General features: G+C 45.9%; 1 non-coding gene across 1 annotated transcript; it reads right to left on the reverse strand.

The window, feature by feature from the left end:
• Window positions 1-2,256: 2,256 nt before the first annotated feature.
• Window positions 2,257-2,359, reverse strand: LOC115892498. The gene has a single exon (XR_004052377.1). It is a non-coding gene; the product is annotated as a U6 spliceosomal RNA (small nuclear RNA).
• Window positions 2,360-12,028: the final 9,669 nt, after the last annotated feature.

The raw sequence follows: 12,028 nt of genomic DNA on the forward strand, positions 1-12,028 counted from the left end.
TGACTTACACCTAAATTTAAAATTTTGGAAAAAAAAATGCGTGTATTCCTTGGATATTTTCAATACACTATTATATCAGTTTTCTAGTATTTTATTTTATTTTATTTTATTTTATTTTATTTTATTTTATTTTATTTTTGAGATGGAGTCTCGCTCTGCCACCCAGGCTGGAGTGCAGTGGCTGGATCTCAGCTCACTGCAAGCTCCGCCTCCCGGGTTTACGCCATTCTCCTGCCTCAGCCTCCCGAGTAGCTGGGACTACAGGTGCCCGCCACCTCGCCCGGCTAGTTTTTTGTATTTTTTAGCAGAGACGGGGTTTCACCGTGTTACCCAGGATGGTCTCGATCTCCTGACCTCGTGATCCGCCCGTCTCGGCCTCCCAAAGTGCTGGGATTACAGGCTTGAGCCACCGCGCCCGGCCTCTAGTATTTTATTTATGGTTTTGGCTTATTCACTTACATATGGGACTAACCTATGCTACTTTTTTATAATATAATCTTTGCCTGGTTTTAGTATCAAGGTTCTTTTTTTTTGTGCGACAGTCTCACTCTGTCACCCACGCTGGAGTGCAGTGGTGTGATCTTGGCTCACTGCAACTTCTGCCTCTCGGGTTCAAGTGATTCTCCTGTCTCAACCTCCTGAGTAGCTGGGACTACAGGTGCCCGCCATAATACCTGGCTAATTTTTTGTATTTTTAGTAGAGATGGGGGTTTCATCATACTGACCAGGCTGGTCTCAAACTCCTGACCTTGTGATTCGCCCACTTGGCCTCCCAAAGTGCTGGAATTACAGGTGTGAGCCACTGCGCCAGGCTGATTTTTAGTATTTTTACATGCACCTGTGAGCCCTTCGCTTCTTTTTTCTTTTTTGAGACAGGGTCTTGCTCTGTCACCAAGGCTGGAGTGCAATGGCATTATCTCGGCTCACTGCAACCTCCACGTCCCAGGTTTAAGCAATTCTCATGCCTCAGCCTCTCGAGTAGCTAGGATCACAAGCGTGGGCCGCCATGACTGGCTAATATTTGTATTTTTAGTAGAGATGGGGTTTCTGCATATTGGCCTGGCTGGTCTCGAACTCCTGACCTCAAGTGATTCGCCTGCCTCAGTCTCCCAAAATGCTGGGATTACTGGGATTACAGGTGTGAGCCATTGTGACTGGCCTGATTCTTTTTTTTTTTTTTTTTTTTTTGAGACAGAGTCTCACTCTGTCGTCCAGGCTAGAGTGCAGTGGTGCGATCTTGGCTCACTGCAGCCTCTGCTGCCCGGGTTCAAGCAATTCTTCTGCCTCAGCCTCCCGAGTAGCTGGCATTACAGGTGCCCGCCACCACGCTTGGCTAACTTTTGTATTTTTAGTAGAGATGGGGTTTCACCATTTTGACCAGGATGGTCTTGAACTTCTGACATCATGATTCACCTGCCTCAGCCTCTGAAAGTGCTGGGATTACAGGCGTGAGCCACCACACCCAGCATCCAGCCTGATTCTTAATGTTGTTAATTAATGCCTTCTCTTTTTATCTTCATGACTTTTGCAAGAGAATTATCTCTTTTATTAGACTTTCAACAATTCTTTCCTTGTAATATATGCATTTAAAACAGTACACTTTACCTAAAAGTAGCACCTTAGCTGCAAAAAGCTTTGAGATGTTTTTGTTACTCAATTTTAGACAGTCAATACGCTTTAGGTTTCTTCTTGTATATTTTTACGATTGTGGAAGTTTTAAAAGTCTGCACGAAAAGTAGCTTCTATATTCATTACACTGTGTGCAGCGTATAAAATGTATGTTACATCAATTCCATGCAATTTACTGAGATTTTTTTTTGTAGCGAAAATCACAATTTCTTTTTTTTTTTTTTTGAAATGGAGTCTCGCTCTGTCGCCCAGGCTGGAGTGCAGTGGTGCGATCTCGGTTCACTGCAACCTCTACCTCCCAGGTTCAGGCCATTCTCCTGCCTCAGCCTCCCGAGCAGCTGGGACTACAGGCGCCCGCCACCACGCCCGGCTAATTTTATTTTTTATTTTTTTTATTTTTTGCATTTTTAGTAGAGACGGGGTTTCACTGTGTTAGGCAGGATGGTCTCGATCTCCTGACCTCATGATCCACCCACCTCAGCCTCCCAAAGTGTTGGGATTACAGGTGTGAGCCACCGCGCCTGGTCTGAAAATCACAATTTCAATATTGGATGCCACCCATTTTGCTTTGACTCACACTGTTTCTTTAGCACTCATCAGTGGATAATTCAACGATCTGGGACTGTGCAAGCTATGGAATGTTTCATGAACCTGCTGGTCATCCTTGCACAGCAGCCAGGCTAATCATCTCTGTGTCATTCCAATTTTAGAATACAAGCTGCAAAAGCAATCACTAAGATTCTTCATGGCCTCATATTTGGTCAGTTTTTATAAATGTTCTATATGTGTTTTATGTGCTTGGAAAGGATGCACAATAAGCAATAAGTATATGGGGTGTGTGGTGGGCGGGGGGGCTTTTTTTTGTTTGTTTTATGAGACGGAGTCTTGCTCTGTTGCCCAGGCTGGAGTACAGTGACGCAGTCTCAGCTCACTGCAACCTCTGCCTCCTGGGTTGAAGCAATTTTCCTGCCTCAGTCTCCTGAGTAAATGGGACTACAGGCACATGCCACCATGCCTGGCTAATTTTTTGTATTTTTAGTAGATATGGGTTTCACCGTGTTAACCAGTATGGTCTCCATCTCCTGACCTTGTGATCCTCCCCCCTCGGCCTCCCAAAGTGCTGGGATTACAGGCATGAGCCACCGAGCCCAGCTTTTTTTTTTTTTTTTTTTTTTTTTTGAGACAGCGTCTCACTCTGTCTCCCAGGCTGGAGTGCATGATCTCGGCTCACTGCAACCTCTGCCTCCCGGGTTCAAGCAATTCTCCTGCCTCAGCCTCCCAAGTAGCTGGGATTACAGGTGTGAACCACCATGGCAGGCTAATTTTTGTATTTTTAGCAGAGATGGGGTTTCGCCATGTTGGCCAGGCTGGTCTCCAACTCCTGACCTCAGGTGATCCACCCCACCTCAGCCTCCCACAGTGCTGGGATTATAGGTGTGAGCCACCACACCTGGCCTCTACCTCTTACTTTGAATCAGGATACCCTGGACTTACTCCTAATTGGGCTTTGGATGTCCGACCCTGCCTGGGGGGCAGGGATACTTCGAACCTGGGAAGGAACTTATTTGGCCACACGTCTGAGGCATGTTCTCCAATTCACTTGATCACAACTAAACCTGATGTTGACGTTGCTGTCTTCCTGACTCTGTGCCTCCTTTGGGATGGAACTTGGAAGAGAAGTTTCACACACTTATTACAAGAAGTTGGAAGTCCTCAACACTTAATATAAGAAAGGTAATAAAATGCACGTGTACTGGGAGGTGCCACTCACACAGGCCTACTTTGTACTTCTGCATCAGCCGCACCTTCATTCCCGGCACCCCCACCCTCCAGAGTCTCCACCAGCGTCAGCCAGTGAGGCCTCCCCCATCCCCCATTCCCGACTCAAGTCTCCCCAGTCTACACCTTCTTCACGGGGCCAGAATTGGAGCTCGGCTAGTGGAGACTACACATTCTTTTCCAGCATACGAAGAACATTTCTAAAAATTGACTCTATTTTTAGGCTGTAAAGAAATCTCAGTAAGTTTCATGGAACTGATATCATACATATCATATTCTCTAAACATTATGTAATTAACTCAGAAGGTTTTTTTTTTTTTTTTAACAGAGCTTTAGAAAAAAGACCACAATTCTAACAATATACAAGACAACATAGAAATAAAAATAGAAATGATTCCTTTGCATCTACTTTCTTGCCATTGTTCTGAGTTTCTGGGAGGCAGGGGAGTGGAGAAGATGACGTGCTGAGGTCCTGTCTAGCGCTTAAAATGTTTGACTCTTGGTCAGGCACAGTGGCTCATGCCTGTAATCCCAACATTGGGAGGCTAAGGTGGGAGGATCGCTTGAAGCCAGGAGTTTGAGTCCAGCCTGGGCAACATTTCCAAACCTCATCTCTAAAAAAATACAAAAATTAGCTGGGCATGATGGCACCTGCCTGTATTGCTAACTACTCAGAAGGTCAAGGCAGGAGGATTGCTTGAGTCCAGGGGGTCAAGGCTGCAGTGAGTCATGATCGCACCACTGTGCTCCACCCTGGGCGACAGAGTGAGACCCTGTCTCAAAAAACAAAACAAAACAAAACAAAAAAACAAATGCTTGACTCTCTGATTTAAAGCCTTAAATCATTCGCTTGGAGGATCTGTTCTTTGGCGTCACTGAGAGCTGTCCCCTCCCGCGTGTGTCTCCCCACGTTTCTCCTGCCGTCTCAGCAGAGCCCTCCTCCCACGTCGCCCCATTACTGCAGCCCACGCGGGGCCGTCAGCTTTGTCAACTTTCGTCTGGCTAATTTCACTGGAGGCGCCTCTTTATTTGGAATTTTTATAAACTTGTTTTGTTCATAGCTTCCGACTCACCATGTATTCCATCCTCCCCCACAGGCCAAATGGAAATGGAGCCTTTTATGAAGTTTCCCTCTTTTTAAGCTGGAAAGTTGGCAGCGATGTGGTTTCGAAGTGAGTCGGAAAGTCTGGGTTGGGCTGGCAACATCACCCCAAAGATGAGGGCCGTTTACAAGTTTGTTTATAAAAAGTCCGGGAGCTGGGGCTGTGTTCTCTTGGCGCTGTGCTGGGATTCTGACCACTCGAAGATGAAACCTCATCCCAGCAGTGCTTGCTAGTGCCTCCTTCAGGGACCAACCCTATCAAGTGGGAAGGCATGAAGTGCAAGAAATCAGCATTCCCAGAGGCAGGTCAGCTTTCATTCTGTCATATTCGGTTTCCTTACTTCCCTCCTAACGGGTGACCTCGGAAGCAAATGTTTCCCAGCACTGTCCCCTTCTAGAAAGACCTTGTATGAGAACCTTATCTTTGCACGGAGTGTGGAGACCGCTGTTAGGGCAAACGGGATGGATTTGATCAACACCCAGGTCACAAACCAGTGATGACGGAGAGACGAATTCCATGAGTTAGCCAGGGCGCAGTGGGACAGAGGGAGCCTGGCTCCTTACTTACAACAGCTTCTTGGAGCAAGGAATCTTGGACAAAAAAATAAAAGCACTAGGTCGGTTCAAGGCTATTTGTTCAACTCTCCATCTAACTCTGTTCTGGGTTCCAGAGACACCAATGTACACAAGACTCACTCCTTATGTCCCAGGAGCCCATGGTCTACCCAGGAAGACGGAGAGGGGAAAGAAGACCTGTTCTGGGAGGCTGAGTAACTGAGCTGTGGGCAGGCACCTGAAGAGAGCAAAGCCAGGGCAGACCCCAAGGAGGGGAACTGAGCTGAGCCTGGCAAGACGAACCCCAGCTTGTCCTCCTCCATGGAGCGTGGTGAGAAGGCCCACAAAGGGCCTAGAAATGTTCATCATGGAGCTTGGGAGAGAGGGAGAGAGGGGCCACTCAAACGGTGTATGCTGGTATCACCATGATAATCGCCTACACTTTATAAAAAGGCAAAACTGTACAAAACTGTCACTTTCTGAAAAGGAGACAGAATTCAGAGGTGGGGATTCCACCCAAGTACGGTCAGGCTCAGCTGCTGGTGGGAAACCTCTCCGAAATGAGTTTAAGGCCACAGGCCTTGGATGCTGGGCAGAGAGCAGAGACTGCTGGGCACCCCGGTGCCACAGGATACAGGAAGACTCTCCCCCCAACAGCCCCTTCCACGAACACCCTGGCACCTGCCCTGCATGGTCCTGCTTCTGGGAACTTTTTTTTTTTCTTTTTTTTGAGACAGAGTCCCACTCTTGTTGCCCAGGCTGGAATGCAGTAGCACTGTCTTGGCTCGCTGCAACCTCTGCCTCCTGGGTTCAAGCATTTCTCCTGCCTCAGCCTCCCAAGTAGCTGGGATTAGAGGTGCCCCCCATCACACTCATGTGTCTCTGTGTTCTCATTTAACGTCAGTACAAGGCCTCTGATCAGCTATATTGAAATAATATATTACATATAATAATATTGAAATAGTTATCATGGGAATATAGAAAATCTCTTGTCTTCTTAATTAAAGGTTTAAAGTGCTTTTGGAATTATTTTGATAAGTGTTCTTTTCACCGGTTTCAGAGTCTTGTAGAGAACAGATCTACAGCCACCCTGGGGTTCCTCAAGGAGGGCAGCGGTGGGTATTTTGGGAGGGGCCTCATGGTGGCCCCACAGGCCCATCAGGTCTCTGATTAGTGCATTTGGAGAAGGGGTGGGCATTATCAGCGGCGAGCCTCATGCTTTTGGGGAGCTTTGTGATGAATAGTGGCCAATTATTCACACCATGATAAAAAAATATCAGGTACGATAGAAAGCAAGCTCTTTTCGTGATCACGACTCTGAGCGAAGTGGTGCTCTGATTCTCTTCCCTTTGTTACCGGAAAAGGGTCCTAATCCAGACCCCAAGAGAAGGTTCTTGGATATCGCACGAATAAGAATTCGGGGTGAGTCCACACAGTAAAGTGAAAGCAAGTTTATTTGGAAAGTAAAGGAATAAAGAACGGCTACTTGTGGACTGCTCAGCTACTTGTACTTACTGTTACTTCTTGATTATATGCTAAACAAGGGGTGGGTTATTCATGAGTTTTCTGGGAAAGAGGTGGGCATTTCCTAGGACTGAGGGTTCCTCCCCTTTTTAGACCATATAGGGTAACTTCCTAACATTGCCATGGCATTTGTAAACTATCATGGCGCTGGTGGGAGGGCCTCTTAGCATGCTAATGCACAAAAATTAGTGTATAATGAGCCATGAGGATGACCAGAATCACTTTCATCACCATCTTGGTTTTGGTGGGATTCGGCCGGCTTCTTTACTGCATGCTATTTTATCAGGAAGGTCTTTGTAACCTGTATCTTGTGCCAACCTCCTATCTCATCTTGTAACTAGGGATGCCTTAACCTCCTGGGAATGCAGCCCAGTAGGTCTCAGCCTTATTTTACCTAGCTCCTGTTCAAGATGGAGTTGCTCTAGTTCAAATGCCTCTGACACCTTGAATTCCTTTTTGGGTCTGAAATGGACACTGTGAGCTGGCAAGAGGGGAACTGGGTAACTACTTACTGATTGAGTTTCAAAGGAGAGCTCTTAACTTCATGAGAAACATATCCTAATCTCCCACGTTAATAAGATGCTTCCAAGAATGATTATACTCCTTGATTGTTGATTAATAGATTGACGGAGACCAGAATGAGGTCTCTGGGGACACAGTGCAGGGCTCAGACGTCTAAGGTCCCTTCACCCCTCTGAGAATGTAGTATCACAGAAGTGTGTTCTGTTAATCAGGGTGGAACAAGGGCACAAGTAATCCCCAGAGCTCAGAGGGCAAACACAAAAAGTGACTCCCTTAAGTCCAGAGGCCAGGTGGCTCTCCAGCAGCAACTCAGGGATCCAATCTGCTTCCCTCTCACAGATCTGCCATCTGGAAGTTCTTTGCTAACAGCCCCTGATGAGAGAGCAGGAGTGTGAAGAGCTCACACCTGCTCTAACATGCTGAACTGATAGCAGCCATCACTTCCACTCGCATCCATTGGCAAGAACTCAGTCACATGATCCCACCCTAGCCCAAGGGCTTCTGGGAAATGGAGTCTTCTTGTGCACCCAGGAAGAAGAAATGGTGTAGTAAACGGGAAACAATCCCCAGGTCCCATGTAAGTAAAAAGCAATTGTCTTCATTGTGTTTAATTGTACTAAGGCCTATCAGGAGATTCACAAAGCTTCATAAAACCAACTTTTTCATTTTTCTTTTCTTTTTTTTTCTTTTTTTTTTTTGAGACAGGGTCGTACTCTGTCGCCCAAGCTGGAGTACAGTGGTGCAATCATGGATCACTGTAGCCTCAACCTCCCAGGCTCAGGTGATCCTCCCACCTTAGCCTCCCAGCAGCTGGGACTACTATGAGTGTGCACCATGGTGCCTGGCTAATTTTTGTATTTTTTGTAGTGATAGGAGAATCGCTGTGTTTCCCAGGCTGGCCTTAAACTCCTGGGCTCACGCAATCTACCAGCCTCAGCCTCCCAGAGTGCTGGGATTACAGGTGTGGGCCACTGCTCCTAGCCTCAACCCTCTTTGTGTTAGACAAGTAACTTTGCTCAAGATGAATCCTTAGTGGACAAAAATTTCCCTCTTGTCAGTTCTCTGTGTATGCAGTTGCTTATTTCTAAGTCTGACTCAAGCAAGAGGTTTGGTCCCCCACAAGTAGAAATTAATGGGAGTGTTGTCATTGGAACATCTGCACGTGAAAATGTCTTGGTGATGAAGGGATGGAAAACGTGTGCTGCCAAGGAGTTCCCAGCACCTGAAAGAAGCAGAATGTGTGCAGCAATTAATTGTCCTATAAAGGTTGGAAATTATATAAAGCAAAAAAATTAAAATTTAAAAAATTTTAATAATTATTTTAAATGCCTGAACAAGTCCCCAAAATAAAAATTTATGGTTGTCTTAAGGCACACCCTTGCAGTAGCAGCATTTGTTCCTTGGAGAGATTCAACCTGGTCCCAGAGAGTGGCCTGCTTCTCTGTGCTGTGATGCCAACCAGACGTGAAGCTATGGAGAACAAATGATAAAAACTGGTGCAGGGTGCGGTGGCTCACGCTTGTAATCCCAGCACTTTGGGAGGCTGAGGCGGGTGGATCGCCTGAGGTCAGGAGTTCAGGACCAGCCTGGCCAACATAGTGAAACCCTGTCTCTACTAAAAATACAAAAATTAGCCGGGCAAGGTGGCAGGTGCCTGTAATCCTAGCTACTCAGGAGGCTGAGGCAGGAGAATCACTTGAACCCAGGAGGCGGAGGTTTTGGTGAGCCAAGGTTGCACCGCTGTACTCCAGCCTGGGCAACAAGAGAGAGACTCTGTCTCAAAACAAAAACAAAAACAAAACTGGGTTGGCATGATAAACAGAGTCCACACGGGCCTTCAAGAGGGGTCTGAGTGTAAGGTGAGTATATTCTTTTAAAATGGTTCAGGAGGAAGAGTGGTGAGAATAGTATATTTTGGTCTGCCCAATCATTTGAATTACGTTACAGAGTTGGCACATTTGTGAGACCACGAGCTCATGGTTTTATCTCCAAGCATAGTTTATGGAGGAAATATATATATATTTTTTAATTTTTTTTTTTTGAGATGGAGTCTTGCTCAGTTGCCCAGGCTGGAGTGCAGTGGCACTATCTCAGCTCACCGCAACCACTGTCTCCTGTGTTCAAGCTATTCTCCTGCCTCAGCCTCCAGAGTAGCTGGGATTACAGGTGCCCGCAACCACATCTGGCTGATTTTTGTATTTTTAGTAGAGACAGGGTTTCACCATGTTGGCCAGGCTGGTCTTGAACTCCTGACTTCAGGTGATCTGCCTGCCTTGGCTTCCCAAAGCATTGGGATTACAGGCGTGAGCCACCATGCCTGACCAGTAAAATATTTGTATAGTATATAAAGAACCAGGAGCTGCAGTACTTACACAGGAGAAAATGAAAGTTGGAGATAAGATGTGGTCACACTGAAATGGGTGGATGTTAATCCTGAGCTCAGAATGCAGAAGTCAATTCATTGGGATGGTAAACCTGGTCCTAATAATTATGCATTTAGAGACCGATCCAGTTTTAGGAGAAAAATATAGCTGCAGGTATGGTGCCCTGCACTCTTCCAAGAAGTGCCACTGCCCTTTGGGGAGTGTCAGAGCAGTGTCGCGCAGAGGAGGCATTCGTTGCCAGCACCCCATGGTAAAAATGCACAGGGCTTATTGAAAGAAACTTTTTTTTTTTTTGAGACGGAGTTTTGCTTTTGTTGCCCAAGCTGGAGTACAGTGGCACAACCTTGGCTCACTGAAACCTCCGCCTCCTGGGTTCAAGCGATTCTCCTGCCTCAGCCTCCCAAGTAGCTGGGACTACAGGCGCAAGCCATCACATCCAGCTAATTTTTGTATTTTTAGTAGAGACAGGGTTTTGCCATATTGGCCAAGGTGGTCTCGAACTCCTGACCTCAAGTGATCCGCCTGCCTCCACCTTCCAAAGTGCTGGGATTACAGGCGTGAGTCACTGTGCCTGACGTGAAAGAAACTTTTAAGCAGGGAAATATTGGAAACACATACAATCCTCTGAACTCTGCTTACCCCCTGGAGAGGTGAGTTTAGGGCAGGTGTAGTGGGTTTGGGAGCCTCAGAGGGCGAGACCTGTCCTACCCATGGCCAGATATTCACAGGGAAGGGAGCAGTCTGTGATGCAGGACCTTCCTGGTTAAGTACATGGCCTTGTTTTATTTCTTCTTTCTGAGACAATCAGGACATTATGCCAAGTGATTGAAATTTATTTGCATAGGAACATTATATTACCTGCGAATATCACCAGGAGAATAAAGGGGCAGTGGTCTGTTTGGGTTGAGAAACTGAGACTCTTTGGTGTGATGGAACAAATACACTGTTCTGGAAGAAGAAGAAAACTCAGATCTTTTGCTGGCCCTAATGTTGAGCTGCTGAGTGACCTTGGGCAAGTTACTTCATCTCTCCAGGCCTCCGTCTCCTTCTTTTTGGAGTGTTGAGGTTACATTATTACATCACTCTGTAGAGCCTTCTCATTTGGGGCTTTGTAATCCACAAGGGAAACTGTCTGCAAGCCCTTAATCTTGATTGAAATATGGTCAAAAATAGATCTGGAAGTAATTTTAAAAAGCAATTTAAAATGTTAAATATGATGTATTAGACTTCCTGAAAAATATGACCAACAACTTTATATTCTCAGCTTTTTACCAAACTCTTTGAACACTATTTGTTTTTATAAGAGAGAAGTCTTATAATAAATGAACAGAGCATCTGAAGACTAATTACACCTCTAGAATTACCTGGAGATGACAACTGCAATTGCTCTGGTAACGAAGAATCCTCTCTGCTCTTCTGCCCTAAATGATAACTCCATCTCAGTTCCTCACGGTGTTTAACAAAAGTCCTTACCACCTTCAAGGGCTTCTCTCACCAGACCTGGCATTTTCTCTGTCTGAAAAGAAGCCAGCAAATTGTTTTACAAACTCCTGCAATGGTACTTCTTAGAGAAAGCAACATGAGGTAGCCCAGTCTCACTTGGTGAAACTTGCAGCATAGAAGATCCTGGCCAGCGGGAGACATGGAACTTGTCACAAGTTGGGCAGGATTTATCAATATCCTATAGCTGGGTGGGAGTCATCATTATCCTGTAACTGGGTGGGATTCATCAATATCCTGTAGCTGGGCGGGATTCATCAATATCCTGTAGCTGGGCAGGATTCATCAATATCTTGTGGCTGGGTGGGATTCATCAATAACCAATAGCTGGGTAGGATTCATCAATATCCTGTGGCTGGGTGGGATTCATCAATATCCTATAGCTGGCTGGGATTCATCAATAACCTATAGCTGGGTGGGATTCATCAATATCCTGTAGTTGGGCGGGATTCATCCATATCCTGTAGCTGGGCGGGATTCATCAATATCCTGTAGCTGGGTGGGATTCATCCATATCCTATAGCTGGGTGGGATTCATCAACATCCTATAGCTGGCTGTGATAAATTAATATCCTGTAACTGGGTGGGATTAATCAATATCCTGTAGCTGGGGGGCATTCATCAATATCCTGTAACTGAGTGGGATTAATCAATATCCTGTAGCTGGGCGGGATTCATCAATAACCTATAGCTGGGTGGGATTAATCAATATCCTGTAGTTGGGCGGGATTCATCAATAACCTATAGCTGGGCGGGATTCATCAATATCCTGTAGCTGGGCGGGATTCATCAATATCCTATAGCTGGCTGGGATAAATCAATAACCTATAGCTTGATGGGATTAATCAATATCCTGTAGCTGGGGGCATTCATCAATATCCTGTAACTGAGTGGGATTCATCAATATCCTGTAGCTGGGCGAGATTCATCAATAACCTATAGCTGGGCGGGATTAATCAATATCCTATAGCTGGGTGGGATTAATCAATATCCTGTAGCTGGGTGGGATTCATCCATATCCTGTAGCTGGGGG

Source organism: Rhinopithecus roxellana, chromosome 12, assembly GCF_007565055.1.
Source record: "Rhinopithecus roxellana isolate Shanxi Qingling chromosome 12, ASM756505v1, whole genome shotgun sequence".
Classification (NCBI taxonomy): domain Eukaryota; kingdom Metazoa; phylum Chordata; class Mammalia; order Primates; family Cercopithecidae; genus Rhinopithecus; species Rhinopithecus roxellana.